Consider the following 21,820-nt stretch of genomic DNA (forward strand, 5'->3'; position numbering starts at 1 on the left):
TGTATTAGCCATGTTAGTTGCTTATATTCATTAACTGCATGTCATCTTAATCTTGCAGAACTGATGTCACTACAACACGTGTAGATGGGCCCACAAATCAGGATGGATACTTCCCAATTCCACAAGACCAACTAGACAAAAAAAGATTGAAAAAGACATGGTGAAACTTTTGAAAAATTGTAATGTTCCTGGTGTTTTATTGTACACTTTATCAGATTCAGATCTAGAGGAAATGGAAAGAGATCGTCTAAAAAATGTAGTGGATTTGGGTAAAGAATCTGGTCATAGTAGTCTTTTTGAATATACATGTAAAAATATGACTCAAAGAAGTAACAGTTGGTCAAAGTTGTAATCAAATGTGGAAGTGCCAAAGGCTTGGGCGACTCACTGCATCCATGTTTTACAATGCTTACCATTACAAAGGGGGCAAAGAAAACAACAGCATTGTAAAATCCTGCCTCGGGAGGTATGGAGACTTCACTACCAATGCAACTCAATATGGAAATGAGAAGGAGTCCATTGCCAGAACTCAATATGTTGACAAGATGTTCAATACGCACACATCTTTTTTATGTGAAGAAACAGGACTTCACATAAATCCACAGTTCCCTTATTTAGGAGCATCCCCCGATGGACTTGTGAAGTGTAAATGTTGTCAGGAAGGTTTACTAGAAATTAAGTGTCCATTTTCAATTCGAGATTTGACACCTGAGGAAGCTATGATTAAACTTACCTCTTTTCGTGAAGCAAATGGAAAAATGGAACTGATACAGAGTGTAAATTCTCCATACTATTTTCAAATGTTAGAACAAATGGGGATCTGTAAGGCACCATATTGTGATCTGGTGCTGTACACTACCAAGGGCATTTATGTTGAAAGAGCTTTTTTTCAAATGAAGCATTATGGAACAATGTTGTATTGGAGCTGCAAGATTTTTATACAAGTTATATACTTCCTTCCATTTGATCCAACTAAGTGCACATGTATGTGATTATCAAAATATTGAGTATTAGATTTGTTTTGTCATCTTTAGTGTGTAGAAGTGATAATGAATAAAAACAAACAATCATAAATCATATTTAATCATTTTACATGTAATAGTGATACCCTATGTGGGAATAGTAAAACACGAATATAGCAAACATGCCTGATAAAACAAACTGTGCTCATAACGAAACAGTTACAGCGCTAGCGGTCTGTGGGCTGGCCCATAATTTTAAGCATTTTTACTTCAAACACATTTTGTTCAAGCTTTATACTTTCTCACTAGAGGGGGTAAAAGGTTATAAAAAGCAGCAGCTACTTTGAGCATCTGAGATGAAATGTTTTTCAGTTTTAGTGGAAGAATTTGTCCTAGCAGTTTAAATGATTTTAATCTTCGAATCGTCCTCTCAATGGGAATTCTAACTGAAGCAATTTTCCTAGTTTCTCGGATCTCTTTGGATGTCAAAACTCTCCCTTTTATGCTTCTATTAGAAACTCTTGTAAATGGACGCATGTTCAACTTTGCTCCCTTTTTAATCACTAGGTCCCGAATTTGAAAACCACGATGTGCCATGACTTCATAGGCATCTTGTAATTTGTCCAAGTATCCACTAAGTTCTGTGATTTTACGATCAGATATATTACCATACCACAGATTCGATACAAACGTAAATGCACCATTGGGTTGTATTGCAACTAAGGTTTTCAAAGTATTATGACTCTTGTAGTTGCTCCAAGTTGCAGCTTGAGCACTAGGATTTCTCGGTTTTTGTATGAAAATTTCAGTACAGCCGATAATTGATGTTGTTCAAGGATATTTTAGTTTAAAACTTAATGGCAAATGCTTTCTTATCTTTTCATTTGATGGCCATTTTAAAATCGGTTCAAGATATTGATATAAAAAAATTATCCAGGTGGTGAACATATTTGATATGTGACTGATTGCGACTCCAAACACATTTGATAATGTAATATTGTCTAATCCTAGTCTAAGTTTTAGCATAATAATAACAATCTCTTCCTTAAGACTGAGTTTTCTTTTCTTTCCTTGTTTTCTACGATTCTCAGTTTGTCACAGCTTTTCACCACCTTTGCTCGAGCCTTTCCATGAATTGACATTTTTGAAAAGATGAGAAATGAGGTTAATAAATCCTAGAAAAGATGCCAAAGATGGTAACCACAGATAATGTTTGACCGTTTTGTCTGATTCTGTAATTTTTGCAATCAACAGGTTTCTTAGATTCTCTGCATTATTCTCCAGTTTCCTCCTTAGTGACAGATTTTCCTCTTTCAGAATTATGTTTTCTTTTGTCAATCTAATACATTTCAACTGAAAGAATTGCAGTTTTGATTTAGTTTGAGACATTTGCATTCATTATTTTTTATTCCAGTTAATCAAGAATATTTAGATGTATATAATTGTGGTTTCATAATATCACTTTAGTCTGGTAAGTTTATAAAATGATATGGCTTCACTCTTTTGATTTGATAAAATAATGACGCTATATAAGTAATTTATGTAAATTATGGATGAAATTTATTGAAAATAAGATCAACAAAATACTGAATAAAGAGATAGTTTAATATCAATAAATCAATAAAGAACTATAAAGAACTATATAAAGAACTAAAACTAGATATAACTTCCAACAAAAATTCAAAGGGGCATTAAGAATATGATAAATTTTGCAATAAAAGAACAAAATACCAAAACAAAATTTGAACAAAATTTTACAACACATTTGTACCTCCAAAAGATCATTTTTGTTTTTAAGAAGTTCAATTTCTTCTTCCATACATCTTCATATCCATTTGATGAATAACAATGGTCATGTGGTACATTTTCTAAATGCGAATTCAGAACCACTAGAATTAATTGCAGTTAACTGGGAAACAGAAATATTGACTCAATCATATTGGGTTTTAATAATGAACACGCATATTTTTTTTACCTTGTTTTTCAATTACTATCATGGGTACTTGGCTGAAGCTCTCTGACTGTATTTCCATCTCCCCTGCTACATATGGGTAACAGAGATTTGTTTTTACAAACGCATCCTGCTTGACCAGTTTTATATTTACAACTGGTGTGATGTCAACCAGAGGTTCGTCTACATGCATAACCTGATTAATGTTGGGACTAACGTTATACCTCGTGACATTGGCGGGGATACATGCAGAATTATTTGTTTTGTGTGAAGTTTTCGAAGTTTATAGTTATTGTACCTGAAAAATGTTGGATACGGCTTTTCAGGAGTCGGTCTGCCATTAATAAAATGATTTGAACAAACAACCAAATGCCTCATGTCGCTTTTGGAGTTTTGTTTAATTTTTTTTTTTTGTTTATCCTTTCTTCTAGGCCGTCCCTTCTAATTAAATCCAGCCATTTCTTTCTAAAACTTTGAACTTTGGGAATTTGATGAAATACTAAATGTTTCGAATTAGTCGCCCTACCATCAGATGTACACCTCTCAGCTATACAATAAACTTTTGGCATACTGATCATATTCACCTTGAAGTCGTCTCTAGCGTAAACAATTTTATGCCCCGGAAATCTCACGAGATTTAGAGCTTCCTCGACTTTCCCGCAAAAGAGCGCCAGTAAGTTAGATAACCGCAAGGTAATCGCGATACTAAGTATTTACGCGTCATCGATTTGAGTTGAAATCATTCATAGATTCACAGGGATTATCTCAAAGTTTGTTAAAAAAGAAAATTGTATGAGATATATAGAAGTGAACACGTATAATTAGGGCCCCGCTCTACAGACGGACGGACGGACACCCTGACACTTTTCAAGCGGGGGGTATAATAAACATAACCAGTTGTATTTGTTGGAATAATTTTTAATTCTATTTAGGTGCAATGTAGAAAAAATAAATGACAGGTACATATATTGGATCTATTTTTAAAAGGGGGGATCATAAGGGGAAAAACTGACAATTTACCTGAAAAGAAACCTTTGACTAGCCCCACACCCCTCCCTCACCCAAGATTCTATGTACTTAAATGTTATGTTCTTATGAGTGGAAGTCAAATATCAAAATATATGTGGATGCATCTGAAATTGACAAGTAGCAAAATAGTTGATTTTCTGTAGGACTTTGTTGTTTTGTGAATCAATAGGGTTCCGAGTAGGTCTATATATCATACCATTTTAATCATACCTGATTTCTTACAATATTTTGTAGGTTATTGACACGCAGCAAAAAGGACAGTACAGAATCAAAGCCGTCACTCCAGTTCATTGATACTGACGCTGAGAAAGCAAGTGTGAAAGGCATTCCCAACATTTCATCTCTGAACATTTCATCTTTGGGTTCAGCCCTGATGGATTGCGAGTATGGAAGGCATACAATATTGGGCCAGGTAGCAACTTAATTTCTAAAACTTCATTTGATGCACGAGGGGTGATCAAAAAGTTCGCAACCTAATTGAATTAATTCGATAAAAGAAATGAAATTAGGTTTCAGTGTTCATTATTTTTTAATGTAGTCCTCTCCGATTTAAATGCACATCTGCCACTGTTCTGCCCATGTGAATGAGCTTGGTGACCATCCCAACCCAAGTTCTCTGTCTTATAAGTGTCGTTTATCCATTGTGGATAAAGTATGGGCGCCTTTGTTTTATCATATCTGATATGTTTAAAGTCTAAAGTAATCGATATTTTAGGGATTTATTAGGGTCTTCCGTCTTCTGCGGAAGACCCTTCTATTATTCTATTGTTGATTTTTCACTTTTCTTTTTATTATTATTATTCTTTTTTTTTCCTTACCGATTTTGTGCAGAAGATTTCTCGGAGATCTCTCGATCGATTTGCTTCAAATTTTCAGGGTTAATGCGTTGCTATCTGAAGTTTATAACGCCGCTTCAGTTTCTGAAAAATCACTTCCGGTCAGAAGTTATCGCCCTTTGATCGATTTTTACATATAGACCTTGTGTCTGCACAAAAACTCAAGAACGACAAATGCTAGAGTGTTGACACTTTCAGTGGTGATAGAGGACATATTCTAGATGTGCACCTTGGTTTTGTATGGAAGCTCGGTAGGGGTCGAAATTTAGGACGTGATTTATGAGTGAATTTTAGAGACATTTCTTATAATAACATTTTAAATAGAAGTATTTTGTTAAAACATATTGAACAAAAAGTCTTTAAAATCACAAGACCTTTTATTTGATATCAAGAAAATGGGGCTGACCCCTCAAATTAGGGGCTCAGAAGGGCCAAAAGTCTTTAATCTATAACTCTTTAATGATGAATATTTTGTTATAAGTTATTGAAGCAAAAATGTTCATCTTAACATTCTGCAACTATATATAATAAAATTTTGATCATATGTTACGTAATAAGGGGTCGCAAGGGGCCAAAATGCTAAAACTTTGACACTATATATCTCGAAAAGGGGAAATATTTTGATAAGCACTTTTGAACAAAAGATGTTCAGAATTATGTTCTAAACAATATACATCCTTTTAATTTTTGCAAGACATCCCCATTAAGGAGTTGGAGGGTTGGCCCCTAAATATTGTTATTCTATATATCTCTTAAACGAAAGGAAATTTCTGAATAGTTGTTGAACAAAAAGTCTTTAAAATCACAAGACCTTTTATTTGATATCAAGAAAAAGGAGCTGACCCTCAAATGAGGGGCTCAGAAGAGCCAAAAGTCTTTCATCTATAACTCTTTAATGATGAATATTTTGTTATAAATTACTGAAGCAAAAATGTTTATCTTAACATTCTGCAACTATATATTATAAAATTTTGATCATATGTTACGTAATAAGGGGCCAGAATGCTAAATCTTTGACACCTCGAACAAGGGGAAATATTTTGATAAGCAATAATGAACAAAAGAAGCTCAGAATAATGTTTTAAACAATATGCATCCTTTCACTTTTTACAGACGAATATCTCAGTCAAGATCTTGACTAATCTTATCCAAAATCAGACGGAAGACCCACTCGTTGCTCGCAACGAGCACCATCTAGTTAATTATATTATTGTTAAGATATTCAACTATTCTTCAAACTGTAACTTGGTGATCTTTTATAACAAATTGCTCAACTAAGGACATCTCTTCCCCAGCTTGCTTTCATTGGGCAACAGTCATACATCATTTTAAACCATCTCCCTTCCTTCCCTCAAACAATCAATCCAATTAATGATAGAAATTCTGGCAAGTCCTTTGTCTTCATAAACCTTGTACAAATTATTATATGCTACTGCAAAGGAATTTCCAAGATACACGTTTAACTTTACAGTCGTTCGTTTCTCGAGTACGACTGATTCAACCATTTTTGGTCATAAGTCACCTACATGTTGACGTCAGTTTCACATTGTGACATTACAAACATGGATCAAAACATTGCATAACATCTGCTATTTATAGAACATCTGTACGACTATATGTGTGCCAAATTTCATTCTGATCTGAATTGTGGATTTGTTAAATAGAGATAGTTCGCAAACTTTTTGATCACCCCTCATATGTTGCAAATGTTTTCTCAAAACCAAGTCAAAAACCTTAACGGTTTAGATTCTGAGTTTTCTAAAGCAGCTGGTAATATAATCTTAAAGATGATGCACTGATTTATGCACTCTTTTCAGGTTATTTATTTATATGGGCTGTAGTAAAAGTAAAATGGAATGTTATTATTCTTAATGTGATTATTATACATTAACTAATTAAAATAATAAAAAAATATTAAATATTATTTTCTAGGAAAATTATTACCATGGACAACTACAACTGTGCCATTTATGCAGTTAAAAGTCATCAAGACTTGGAAAAATGAAATAAATCCTGCTGTTCTTTCTCCAGGTATATACATGTACATTTTAAAATTTTCAAGCTGTATGTTAAGCTCGCCTACATAAAGGTTCAATTAAGCATTTCTGAATAGCATGTTTCTATCATGTTTACTCCAATACACAGTGCATATTGGTCATAGAATATTGTTTTGCATATCAGGCAGTTGTAATGTCACATTGGCTTTTGCATGAAAGTTATGAAGAAAAATAAAATGAATTATAAATTTATAGAAACAGTCTGTGTAAAATACATAATAGTAACTAGTATAGTAACTAGTATGTGTAAAACATGATAAAAAGAAACTCCCATATAGTTTATGGTTGAATATGTTATTTATCCAACTGGTAAGTTTTATCTCCTTTGCAAGGATCAGGGATAAAAAAAATGTACAACTTGAAAAATCCAGCTACCAACTATATCTTTTATTAATGGAATCAAATCATATGATGAGGTTTATACTTGGTTGTTTTATTCATTTGATTAATGTAAATAATGAACACTTTGTACTCTACACAGTTTACATTTCATTTCAGATGATGAGATCGAGACTACAGAAAGAAATGAATTCTCCGAGACGGTACCAAAAAAAGGAAAACGGTAGATCATGTGTTTAGTTGTGCCAATATTAATGAGAACTGCGACGGATCATTTCGTTCCTTAACATCTCTGGACAATCACAATCTCCTAGGTAACTGTAGTGACAGATCAGAGAGAAACCTTATAGATAGGTGCAACATTATATATCAAAACAAGTTGTCAGCTTTGAATACAACTTGTCCATCATATGATGAAGGCATCATAACAGCGGAATGAACAGAGCCAATCAAACCAACTGGATGGGCATTGAAAACGAAAAAGCCTAACTAAAGGTTTTGTTTACTGAAGACCAAAAAGAATACCTTACCGCAATATTCAAGACAGGCAAAATTACTGGAAAAAAGGAGGATCCAAGTAAAGTGGCGAAAGACACGCATATATACTTGTAAATGGAAAAAGCGTTTCAGAATGGAGGATTACTTAACAAAAATACAAGTAGCAATTTTTTTAAAACTCTCTCAGAAAGACAGAAAATGTGATGCTGGAGATTTCTTGGCAGCATCTTTTGATAGGAATTTGAATGATCTGAAAGAAGTTTTTTCACATGTATGTTTCAATTGCTAATACATGTATATTAATGAGGGAATACATGTGCTTTTCCCATTCTGTTACACATTTTTGTTAAACATTTTCTATTATTTTCAAAATCTGATAGTCATTGATATTTTCATTATGCTAGGGGAACTTGATTTTAATGATCTTTTGTGTACATTTTCATCTAGCTGTGAAGAGCAGAATAATGAGTTCTGATATCTCTTATGTATCATGTTTCTTGAGGTTCATAAATCTTTTAAGTCAAGAAAACATTGTTTGCATGTGTATTACAATTTGCATTTCTCCTCGTATCTTGCTAAATATTTCAATACACCCTGAAATATAGCAACATTTCATTTTATCGCAAATTAAGTGGCAAAACACACTAGTCTTGATTTCATGCCATGATTTCTCTTATGTGCAATGTTTCTTCATGAATCTTTTGATGCATTTAAAAAGGTCTAGATTCTGCTAATACACTGTTGACTATTGCATTCATTCCATGTATCCCCCCTTTTTTGTAATTGAAAGTTCTAGAAATAATCCTGTCATTTTTAAACACAATGCAGATGGGTTAAAAACAACTCTGGCAAGAACTATACGTAAACTTGTATATTTAATGTATATGTGAGTTAGTACAAACGACGTTTATACATACAGACCTATGTATTAAAAAAAAAGGCAGTTCTAACATGTTGAAATATTTCTATGAAGAATAAGGATTCTACCAAATGTAGATATTGAATGAATTAGAAATCGACATTTTTTTAATTTAGTAAACTTTAATACATAAAATACAAAAAAGGTACAATATAGGTATCTTTCAATTTGTTAAAATATTTATCAAGGATCAGTACTTATCATCGTATACAAACCGATTAATTTATTTTTCCAGTGCATGTGTATTATATTTAGTTTTTTTTTCTGTAAAGGATATAATTTCAAAAGTTTTACATGTATTACCTGTAGAAAAAAGCATTAATATTAAAACTGTAGTCTTGCAAATGATGGATGGATTTGCAGACTGATCACGGACTGTACTGTTTACAATTACATACCGAGTATTTCAAAAATCGATAATGTCGAGTCAAACCTTGACTGCACAAAGTATCGGCATCGTACCAATCTCATTTGCTCTGGGCTCAACATTTCTTCTTTATATATATATATATATATATATATATATATATATATATATATATATATATATATATATATATATTTATAGAAGAATACGATCATGTCATAAACTCAGGGATTCTATTGCTATATCGCTTTTACAGCAATATGTGTGTTTCCGATCGGGAAAACGAAACTTCAAAGACGCTGACATTTTCAGTGGTTTGCGTTTATCATGGACTTCAATACCACTGGCCCCGTGTTTAATTTTGGGGATTCACCTTAGGGATATTCCCCACATACGTGTCATATATCTTTCTTTAGCAGAATATTATAGACTTAATCAAAATTTTTATTCTAAGCAGAAATGTCATTGTTAATAAATTGCTCTATTCTATTGTTGTAATGACATTTATTACACAAAACAAAACAGTTAACAAATACACAAATATACACAGATAACGAGCGCACACAGCAGCAAGTTATTATGTATGTGAGGCGCACACAGCAGCCCCAGACCGCACACAGCAGGTCGAAATAGTTCACAGTGGTTACCCGTAGGTTCTTACACAGAATGGCGTCTTCTTTTTAATAATACACAAAAAGGCGTGACGTCATACGCACACATACACATAAGAGGTTCAACACGGGAATACATCCACGGGCTCAGCACAGGATACATATAACGAATTTACTACATTCCCCCCTGTTCCAAAGAATTGATCCTATCCGGGACCTGAAATAAAAACAAATAATGCGGCAAGTCACCGCATTGCAAGAATTATGTGATATACAATAAACATGAAGCAATGAATTAAATACAATAAAGGCACTTCAGGTTATGTTGTCTTCTTTAGCTCTGCAATTCTCTCCGCAACTGGCAAAAGGGCCCATGGAGTATTGATATTCATACGGGAAGTTGGTGGCAAGTGTGGGGCATCTGACTCAAGTAAAATCCTACTCATGGGTATGGCACGAAGAGCATCTGCTGTTTCAAACAACCCAAGGAGGCTAGAAGTGAAGCCGAATTTTGCATTTGGCAATCGGTCCATCCATTCAACGGCTTCTTCCGTACTCCCGATGAAACAGTGCCTGTGAATTCGCAAGTCTGTCAGGCCCAACTCCTCTAAAATAGAAAGAAATTCTTTAGCTGCATACCCGGAGTGTAGGTCTCGGCAGTGCACCACTAGTGTGAGGTTTCTGTCTTTAGCTACAGGAAGAATTTCTCTCAGGAAGGATCGTTGGCACGCAAGCGAATCCCTCTTGCATTGCTGTAGGCTACGGCATCTGGGACTACAGCGGCAGGATGTTGTAAAGTCAAGGCCAACCTCTCCTAAACCAACACAACCAGGCTCACTCAGAAGTTCCCGCAGCTGCACTATGGAGAACTCACTCTTCACAATGTGGGGATGGAGACCAAAGGTAAGGTAGATCCTTGGATCCTTAACCTGCTGACGGAATCGCTCCCAGTGATCTGGAAATACATAGTTAGCAATTGCCACATCAAGTTGAAAGTCAGAGTCACCATATTTATCCTCTAATGCAGCAAAATCCCTGAGTCCCGTTCGCGAAAGTAGGATGTCCAGATGGAAATGTGAATCCCCAAAATGTTGTTTGAGTGGATCTGGCTGACTAAGAGAAACAGCTGGTACTACTAAGTCTCCAGAAAAAGTTGTCTCTTGTATGGTTGAAAGCACATCTCTCTGCCCAGCAGGTAACAGGAGCTGTAGAAGATTACAGATGACCCTCCAATGGACGAGTGAAGCCACAGATGTCGGCGGATGGATGGAAAAACAATTGGACCTGGCAAGACCATTAGCATCCTCAAATAGGTTAAGTAACTCAATCTCACCATCAGTGAAGTCTGACGCTGCAGGATTCGTAACCTCCACATAAAGATGCTGCTCAATCAAGAAACAGAGAAGGTTGTCCAGAGACCCCAGTCCAATATGGAAACATATCCGGTGAAGCAAACCGTTCACTAGAGTGACCCAACGACGTCTATTGGCCTCATTAAACAAAACACCCTCGGGATGGCCCTCGGCATTGGTATGCTTAGCTCTAAGAAAACACTGCTTCCCTTCCTGAACCCCACATTTCCAGCATGCTGTCAAGGCCCCAAAATACCAAGGAAGGTGAGTGCGTAAAACATGGGGCTTTATAGCTGGTGTCCTGGCAGTGCACAATGGACACTTCCGTCCAGACAGTTTCTTCGACTTCTGTGATGTTGTTACTGCACTATCCTCCATATCTTCTTCATAGTCTGGCACAAAAAACGCTTCTTCCATATAATCGGACATCTTCTTATACAAAAATAGACACTGCTAAATATTACATCATCAAATAACAAAAAACTATTATTAGTACCTTATTGAGATAAATAACCTCAATAAGTTTTGACTTCATGCCTGCCTGGCACCATAAAACCAAATAAAAAGAGAACAACTTCTAATTATACATAATCTTCCAGACGAGCGGGTTTCTTGATCTTCCTTCCTGCCCTAGTTGTACCAGTGGATTCTTGAATTTTCTCCAGGTCACCAACAATGTCCTGATCATTTGTCTCTATAACTGTATCATCTGTTTCACTTGAATCCTCCAGGCTGTCATCTGTATTAATGAATGTGTTCTCCTCACTATCGACACCAGGTGAGCTCTCATCCCCTTCAAAATATTTGTTCCTTAATCGCCGTATCCACAATGGCAATTCCCTGTCATTGCATCTCTTTAATTTGTCATGATGTAGAGTAAATCGTCTCTCTTTCTGATCTACAACAGTGTATAATGGTGGATCTGCTGAAATGACAAGGTAGGGACCCCTTCAGGGTGACTGTAACTTGCGACTCTGTCCTACTGTTGTTGCCTCATTTAGCCTGTAGACGATATCTCCTTCGGTATATGTCCTTTCATTTAGCTTCAAATCGTATAGGCGTTTCTGCCTTCTCTGTACGCTGTCAAGTTGCTTCCTTGCAAACGAGTGTGCCTCCATCATAATCTTGTCCAGATGCCTCACCCATTCATCTGGCTCATATTCAGTCAACGTAAGACTTGCCATTCCAGTCACAATATCAGGTGGCAAAATAACTTCACGTCCAAGCATGAGTCTGTTAGGCGTATATCCTGTGGAACGGTTCTCTGTTGAATGAAGGGCCATTACTAGTAGAGGTAAGTCGACATCCCAAGTTCTTACTTTGCCCTCTATGTAACAACGAATCATCTGAAGGAGGACCCTATTATATCGTTCAACCTGTCCATTCGAAGATGGTAGATAAGATGTCGTCCTTGTCTTAGATATCTGTAAGGCATTACACATAGCCTTGAACAGGTCCCCGTCAAAATTACGGCCTTGATCTGTGTGGACGGAGAGTGGACACCCAAATGTCACAATGAAGTGGAGAAGGAACTCCTTGGCTATTAGCTGAGCAGTTTGATTTGGAAGTGCTACACACTCAATCCACTTCGTAAACTGGTCTATCATAACAAGGACATACACATTTCCTCGTTCACTAGGTGTAAATGGTCCTAGAATATCTAAATGTACGCGCTCCATTGGGTACCCTGCATGGTGGCGCTGAAGAGGAGCTTTTGGCTTGACTGATGACTTCTTATTTTTGTTGCATATAGAACATGACTGGACATATTCTCGGCAGTCTTGGGACATTCGATACCACATGTATTGTTGCTTGACGCGCTGCAATGTTTTATCTTGCCCCAAATGCGCTGCTGACTTCATATCATGACAACAGTAGAGGACTTCTTCTTGCATGGTCCTTGGTACCAGTAAGCAAAGTCTTCGGTTGGAATCATCCCGCCAAGAATAGAAGAGTATCCCGTCTTTTACTAACAACTGACTCTTGCACATCCAGTATGACCTCGAGGCTGGGCTACTCAGGAGTAGGTCATGTGGTGTAGGAGGTTGCTCTATCCACTGGAACAACACTGACAAGTCTGCATCTTCATGTTGTAGTTTTGATACTTCTTCCTTTGTTCTTGTTTCCGCCCAATTTACCTCACCAACAAGGTCATCTGTCTGCATATCAATAGTGTACTCTACTGTTAACACTTCTGCAGTTTGTCCTAGCTCAGGGTTAACGACTTTAAGAGCTAGTGGAACTACATTATCTACATCTTCTGAAAATCTCTCCCACTGTTGACAGGCTCTTGAGCAGTAACTGCAACCTCCACAAGGAAGAGATTCCAAGTTGGCGCCTGCATTATAACAATCACAAGCCGCCAATCTATCTGGAATACGTGACAAGCCGTCTGCATTAGAATGCTTGTTACCATTACGATGGACAATTTGCATATCAAACTGGGAAAGTTCCTCTATCCAGCGAGATAACTGTCCCTCAATGTTTCGAAATCTAAACAACCACACTAAACTGTTATGGTCAGTCCGTATCGTGAAGCGTCGTCCCAAAAGATAATGACGAAAATGACGACAGAACTTCACAACAGCCAGTAACTCCTTGCGTGTTGTGCAATATTTGCGTTGTGCTGGTAACAGGACATGGCTAGCATAGGCTATGGTCCGTTCCTTCCCATCTTGCAACTGTATTAGCTCAGCTCCTATTGTTGAGTCAGACGCATCAGTGTCTAAAATAAAGTCATCAGTAGGAGTTGGGTAAGTAAGACAGGGTGCTGAGGATAGTGCTGCTTTCAAGCGTTCAAATGCCTCTTGGTGTCCTGTATTCCAGTGAAATTGCTTTGCTTTTGAACCTGTTAGCTCGTACAGACACTTTGAAATCCCAGCATATCCTTGTACATGTTCTCGATGATAATTAGCATAGCCGAGGAAGGATTCAACCTCCTTCTTATCTGTAGGAACAGGCCAAGACTGAACAGCATCCAATTTGGCTGGAGCGATGCTTACACCCTCTCGAGTAATTCGCTTCCCCAAGAACTCGCATTCTGTCTGGAATAAGAAGCACTTTCTTGGCTTGAGCTTCAAGTTATATCTACTAAATCTCTCTAGAACTACATTAAGGTTGTTCAAATGCTCTTCAAAGGACTTGCCAAGAACATTAACATTGTCTAGGTAAGCAATGACATCTTTCCATGTAAGGCCACGCAACACTAACTGTATAACTCTTTGGAATGTGGCGGGGGCATTACACAGTCCGAACCCCATGCGGACATGCTCAAACAACCCAAATCTAGTGATAAATGCTGTCTTTTTCCGGTCTGCTGGGTCAATTTCTACTTGATAGTACCCTGACTCCATATCTAATGTGCTGAAGTAGATTGAGCCGGATAGTGTTGAGAGACAATCTTCTATGTTAGGAAGGGGGTAAGAGTCCTTGACGGTCTTTTGGTTTAACTGGCGATAATCTATGCACCATCTGACTGACCCGTCCTTTTTCCGAACTAACACAGGAGCAGATGACCATTCAGAAGTTGAAGGCTGTATAACCTTGGCATCCAACATCTTTTGTGAGTGTGTCTCTTCTTCTCCTTCAAATCCAAAGGGAGTTCTACGCATTTTTTGTCGCACTGGGGAGGAAGATCCAGTATTAATCTGATGTCTAATCTCAGAAAAGCACCCCAAATCTAAGTCATGTTTTGCAAAGACATCACTGTACTTAATAAGCAGTGCCTTGACTTTGGTAGACTCTTCAGCATTCAAATCCTTGCAAGTTCTAACAAACAAGTCACATAAGTGATCAGGCAGATCCAGTTCCTTTGCTGGGGCTGGTTGGCTAAATGCTTGAGCACCTTTTATGTAATATTGTTCTATGTCTCCTAATTCCTCGCTGAGGTCTACTGCATTGCCTATGTGCTTCCCGGCCTTTAGAACAATCGTACCATTTGTAGGGTTCATAATATTGACTTTAGCTGATTTTCCCGAATCAACTATGGTTGCTGCCATGACAAACTTTTTATTGGTCTTCAAAGGTTCGAGAACTACATGTCTGCCATCATCAATGTTAAGTCCATCCAGAACAACATTTGCACAGGAAACTGTATTTGGAGGGATGACTGTCCTTCCCTGTATGAAAACTTTCCTTATATCAACATCTGTGCCATTTTCAGTTCTTTTAACTATCCCTGGTACTGCTGCCTATTTGCAATATGTTATCCTTCAGGTCTACAATGCATTTATATTTTAATGAGAAATCCAAACCAAGTAATATACTATCAGTTATATCTGCTGCATATAAGTCTGCAAGGTAGGTTTTACCTATGCAAACTGGGACATTTTTTATGGTATACCCAGGTATTCTTTCATTGGGTACCACACCCCTCAGGTATATGAACTGCCTGTCGTCAATATCAAGTCCTAATTCTCTAGCGAGTTGAAGATTCATCACAGATACTTGGGCAGCAGTATCTACTACAGCAGAAACTTTCTTTGATTGTATATGGATAGGGATCACAAGGCTAGCTACATTTACTTGTTTTACTAGTATTTCCTTGACATCCCTGTCAATAGATGAATTCAGTTCATGACCAAGCTCATCCACTGACAAGAGTGATTCATCTGGTGTTTCCTCCAGCTCTTCATGACACGTTTCATAATTTTCATCTAGACTTTCATTCACCAGTGGTGGCTGGCCAAAATTTACTGACTGGACTGAGTGTTGGCCAATCCGCCCAGTCCTCGGAAGTTTAAATCTTTCTTATCGGGGCTAGGGCTTCTTCCCTTGTCTCTAGCCTGGGGGCAATCCCTTTGCAAGTGACCATATCCCTTACAGAGGTAACAACGACGTTGTTGTGGGCTTGATGGGGGTGTCGGAGACCTTGACCTTGGCTGGTCCTTTCGTTCCATTAGTCCTATGAGTTTAGCAATCAGGCCTTCAAGTTTCTCTGAGGTGTCTCGTTTCGAGTCATGAAGGGTTCGAATGCATGCTTCATCTATAGCTGGCTCCACACAGTCATCTTGGAAACTTACACGGCGGGTATTGTAATTAGTTCTTGAACCAAACAGTGCCCTGCGATTGTTCACAGCTGCTTTGACATACTTCAACGCTTTGTAAATGCTCTTTGGATTCTTTTCCATTGCAAGGTGAGCAGCTTCCTTGTCCTTGCATCCCCTAAGGAAAGCTTCTACTGCCATTTGATCAACAGTGCTGTCATTAGCTTCTGGAAGTCCATCCATGGTTAGAAAATGGACTCTTTGAGAGAATTCCTCAAAAGTTTCATCCTCCTTCTGTCGTACAAATTGTAATTGACGCCTTGCAGATATAGGTGCCTCTTTTGTACTGAATCGCCTTGACATTTTCTTCAAGAGATCTTGATAGCTACAATGTGTTAGTTCACGAGCGAAATCTAACGCCTTGTCCTGCAGACAGTCAAGTAGCCTTCCCTTTGCTTTTCGCTCACTCCAGTTATATTGTTTCACTTGTCTTTGGAACTGGAAGATAAATGAGTCCCAGTTCTTGTCGCCACGGAAGGTAGGCATCTTAGGTCTTGACGGGCTCCTTCGGGATTTACCATGACGAGTTCTCCTTCTGGTAAGGTTATGAGAGTCATCAGACTCACTGGAATCTTCTGAGTCTGAGGAGCCAGAGCTACTTTCTCCTCTATATCTAGTAGCCTGTGTACGTCTCTGTTTTGGTTGTCTCAGGTCGGCGCTGGAAAACCTATCTCCATGAGTAGAACTCTGACGGCCAAGATCCAGTTGCATGTTTGCACCACCCACACTACAGGGGGTAGAAGAGTGAAATGATGGTACTCCTGAAGAAGGAAATGCAGTGAATGACTGCATTGGTCCTAACTCAAATGGTGAATAAGACCTACTACCAGTCATCATGTGGCCTCCTTCCATGGTGCATTGACTAGGTTCTACCCTCAAAGAGGTAAGATGCGGTGTAATGGGTTCTTGCTTAATTCCTACCCTGTCCAAAGGCGTCTGAAGATTCTGAAGATTACTCAGTGGTAAGCTCGGTATATGTACAGGTGTTCGTCTGTCAAGCTCTTTTTGAAGTTCAGAAATTCGAGTTTCTTTTTCCTTTAGGGCCAAGTCTTTACTATGAAGTTCCTCTGCTTGCATTTGCATTCTGCCTTGCTGCAAATTCAATCTGTGGTGCAGATCCTCCTTTTCATAATAGCAGGCTTCTAATTTCTGGTTAGTTGTTCTAAGTTCGCGACTAAGATCTTCATATCCCACAGCCTGACTTGGTCGTCCGTTATCATCATCTAATTCAATGAGACCTTCATTGATCCACTGCTGCCATACTTCTTCCTTGATTCTTGAGGCGTAAGCCAGCAGTTGAACGGAAATAGGGAAATTCAGCATATCTCGCAATTGAATTATAGCTTGAGCTCTCTTTTCTCCAATATTCTCTAAACTCTGGAGCTCTTCCTCAGTAGCAGTTTGAATATTTACCCGCATGTTAAATGTTTGTGTTATTTATTGAAAAGCAGCAGTACAAATTTGTATTTGAATTAGAATATTTGATCATAGATAGAAAGAAAGAAAGTAGAAAGATGTAGCAATTTAATTATGGCCAATAACCATACACAAATTGCTAGAGCAAAATTGGTAAGTTGACAAAGTTCGACAGTTTTTGCTGTTTGATGAAATCAGAAATTAACACAGGTGTTAGTCATGCACATGGCAATATGAATAAATCTTTATTTTACTCCTTCCTAAAAAAAAAAAAAATTAGCAAAGTGCAGCGTGCGCCCACCCTATAGATGTTGGGGGGGGGGGGGGGGGTTACTCAACTTTTTTTTTTTTTGTTTAACTTTTTTTTTTAAGCTACAATTTTATAATAAAGTAAGTTAACAGGACTTAAAACAGAACAGCTATAAACCACAGGTTATCTGGATGAAAAGTATGTGATTGCCTACATGGAATAACAAGTATGTGTAAGCCTATGTAGAACTTGGCTGCCCTTACATACCGAGGAAATTCGAACGAACAATAAATTTTACGAATTAACCTTTATCTTCTCAAAACTTACTCTATATATGAATTAACCTATCCAATACACTAGTATAGGCTAAAATATATGGGTTCTGAATCGTTATCTAAAGTATTACTGAGTTTGATTTTTTTAAAAGCACATGGCCGGATGTTTCGCGCCGTTTATCCTCGTCGCCAATGTTGTAATGACATTTATTACACAAAACAAAACAGTTAACAAATACACAAATATACACAGATAACGAGCGCACACAGCAGCAAGTTATTATGTATGTGAGGCGCACACAGCAGCCCCAGACCGCACACAGCAGGTCGAAATAGTTCACAGTGGTTACCCGTAGGTTCTTACACAGAATGGCGTCTTCTTTTTAATAATACACAAAAAGGCGTGACGTCATACGCACACATACACATAAGAGGTTCAACACGGGAATACATACACGGGCTCAGCACAGGATACATATAACGAATTGTACTACACTATGTTGCATTGTGCGATTTTTCGTCGAATAAAAAACGACTTAATAGATTTTTTTAATGACGATGAAATCCTCTTGGTATGTTTTATATGTGTATTAAACAGGAAATTTTTTTTTTGGTTTCTAAAGGTTTGATGTAGAGTAAGTAATCGAAGTTGTAGCTTAATTTAAGCGTAATCTTATATAGGATAATCATCAGGATCATCATTCGATAAAAAGCTCCAGTTCTGAGTTGCCGTGCCTTATTAACGACTCGCTCAAACTGAATTGACTGAACTACGAAATCACATAACTCGCCAGAAAACATAGACACATTTATATTAACAAAAATAGCTTAAATTACCTAGATAAAATATGGTAGAAATACATTAATCTAATGCTCTATTTACATCAGTGGGCTCTTATGACGTCATAAAACCACAAAATCAAGAACGATAAGCGGGCAAGAAAAGTAACAAGTATAAAAGTTTTCACTTTTATTTTTCTGTAGAGCAAAGGCCAAAAAATATTACTATGACCTTTAATATGGGTAAATAACAACGACTGACATTAAGATAACATTACTTTAAACTTGTTTATTATCGTATGTAACAATGAGAAACTGACAATTATCTGAAATCGTGAGTAAAAATGTCCAACTGATCAGGACTGCCGATATTTTTGATGACCGTAATATATACAACGGTTATCACTTTGTACTCAGTGATGAAATGCCCACAAAACCTGGACAAAAATGGTTAAAAACAATTACTCATGATGGTATATGTTTGTATAAATGACAGTTAATACCCCCTTGAACTTATGTAAATTTGCCTTCATCCCTTCACCATTTCCAGACCTTGGTTTCTTATAATATAAATAAGAGTTAAGTTTTGTATAATAATATAAAAGTTTCACAAAGAAATCTTATATAAACTAATGAAAAAACAAAGTCAAAAGTAGAAACTACCTTTTACCATATTCATCCTGTCAAAATTAACATCTGTTTTTTTTTTAATTCCTTTTACGAATCAAACGCTGTTTAAAAATAAAATTCCCATTATTGCGCAATTAAACACTCTAATTACCTGCACATGACAAGCTGTATATTCCCCTTTATTTTCCCTGTAAACTCCTGCTATTGCAAAGCTTTTCAATTAAACCAATACTGACAACATTTATTAAATCACCAATGGAAAATAAACATATTGTCATGTTAGTTAGTCAATTTATAAGTTTTTGAAAAAGCAGAAAAATTCTAGAGGCAAAGTTAGTGCTAAGATAAAGAGCAATACATTTTCTTCCATAATTGTTTAATGTAATTCATCATGAATTGTTCTTAGTCTTTCTAGAAACATTAGTGAACATGAAAATCTGCATGAACAGTATTTTTTATACGCTGGCATGTTTTCTTTGTGGCTTTAAGAATTACTAAAATGCCTCTTACATGCATCAAAAACAATGTAAGCAACATCTACCATTAGGGCTGCTATCATTTCTTATGAGAAAAGTGTCGATGTACAATGCGAGGCTTTTCACATTTTTTGCCATTGTTTCCTATATTAATGATGAATTAAAATTTTGTATCGTTAGCGTTTTATTTTAATTATATTATCTGATTCGCTAAACAAAACATGTTCACTACTTAAAGACACGTCAGCGTCGTGATTTCCTGGACCTCATGGGTCAAACTAAAAATAAAATCATGATTTTAATAATTTGTTAAGCAAATCACCGAGGTTTTTTCAGCTAATTTAGCATATAAAAGGAGTTTCTGTTGTAGTTGTCATAACGTAAGCTTTGTCAAATCAGCATGTCTAAAGCCTTAAGTGTCCTTCTGCTGGGATTACTATGCACATTTGGTAAGATGTTCAGTTTAAATACTACATTAATTGGAATCAATTTAAAATCACAATTTATTCGATGATCATACGCGAACCATTGTCCTTATTGTCCATATATTGTACATATATGAAGCCTGAATTTAACCTTTGTTTTTTGGAAGGAATATTTACTTGTATTCACCTTTTCAAGGAAAAGTTAATTTTTCTCACGAGAAAAGATTATTTATCAGTTAAAATGTATTTTGGTACTTAAAGACAAGATCGATAACATTGCATTTTAGGTATGAGTGTTAGCCTTTTGATGTAATTTTTATATAGATTTTTAGGGTTTGCAACTATGATAAAACAAATGCATGGTATACATTTAGAAAGTCTTATCTTCTTATCAAAGATTTGTGATTACCGGGTGTACGAAATTTCACAAACCACAAAATAGTCGTATAATATGCGAGTCATTACTGGTGAGGGGAAATACAGGCGATTAGAAATATTTTCACTGTAAATTAATGTTAAATTATTTTTTTTCAAAAAGCACTACAAAAATTCCTGACGAAAAAAAAAGTTCGTCCGGAAAATTTCACGTGTACGTCGGAGTGTTGAAGCCATTCGAGGATTTTTTTCATTAACAAATATTGAAATGTATATTTATCAATATTTACATTTGCTGTTTTTTCTACTAAGCCAACTGTGCAATTGATTTGAAAGTCATTTGGTGTATACTCACGCGTAGAAATATACACGGTGAAACTCGCGCTAAAGTGACGTCACAATGAGGCTACAGAGATGTAACGATATAGGGCAACAAGAAATTCAAATATTGAGTACATTATTGGTGCTTTTAAACTTGTAAAATGTAAATATAGGGAATGTTTTTTAGTTTAGTGTGAATTATTGGTGTGTAAATCACACAGACTTGCACGTAGGCATATTTTTCATGAAGCGCTAGCGCTTCATGAAATATGCCTACGTGACAATAACTCACACAAAACTTAAAAACATTCCTTAAGTGAACCTTTGAAATAGTAACAATCCATTTATTATAATTTTTCATCCCAGCCGCTGGACTGATACTTCCACCGCACCCTGGAAGATGTCCAAGATTACCCAGTGACGTGTTCACCACTTGTCTGGTGACCTGTGAAACTGACAGGGATTGCCCGTTCTACCAGAAGTGCTGCAACAATGGTTGTGGTAGAGACTGCGTTGTACCAATTCATGGCCGAGGCTATTATTAATGAAAACCAATACTTTACCTGAAAATTGTCAAAATAAATTTTATGTGATTTGAACAACTTTATTATTTATTTGTTTGTTGTTTTTTTAACAAAAAAATAGATTGTCTGTATGTCTATTTCGGGATCGGCTTAGTCCGATCCGAGTTGATTCCATATGAGGCATCCGGCAAATTTAACTACCAACGCCCTGCACTACTTTGTTTACTATGCACTGACAGTTTTGTTAAATTTGTTAAGTACATGTACTAGCAAACATTATTTTAATGCATTTACCTTGAGATGCAGACGTTTATTCAGTTACATGGTGAATACTTACATTATTCTTTACATGCGTAAGAATTTCATTCGGATGTACACTTCT

General features: G+C 36.7%; 2 long non-coding RNA genes across 2 annotated transcripts; both read left to right on the forward strand.

The window, feature by feature from the left end:
* The first annotated feature begins 4,237 nt into the window (after positions 1 to 4,237).
* On the forward strand, positions 4,238 to 7,878 carry LOC133178978 (uncharacterized). The gene is made up of 3 exons (XR_009720080.1): positions 4,238 to 4,354; positions 6,711 to 6,809; positions 7,334 to 7,878. It is a non-coding gene; the product is annotated as an uncharacterized LOC133178978 (long non-coding RNA).
* A 12,266-nt stretch (positions 7,879 to 20,144) lies between these two features.
* LOC133178986 (uncharacterized) lies at positions 20,145 to 21,521 on the forward strand. The gene is made up of 2 exons (XR_009720082.1): positions 20,145 to 20,242; positions 21,281 to 21,521. It is a non-coding gene; the product is annotated as an uncharacterized LOC133178986 (long non-coding RNA).
* Positions 21,522 to 21,820: the final 299 nt, after the last annotated feature.

The sequence above is a fragment of the Saccostrea echinata genome, unplaced genomic scaffold, assembly GCF_033153115.1.
Source record: "Saccostrea echinata isolate AGI-Se365-2 ecotype Australia unplaced genomic scaffold, CSIRO_AGI_Sech_v1 ptg000001l, whole genome shotgun sequence".
In the NCBI taxonomy this organism is placed as follows: Eukaryota; Metazoa; Mollusca; class Bivalvia; order Ostreida; family Ostreidae; genus Saccostrea; species Saccostrea echinata.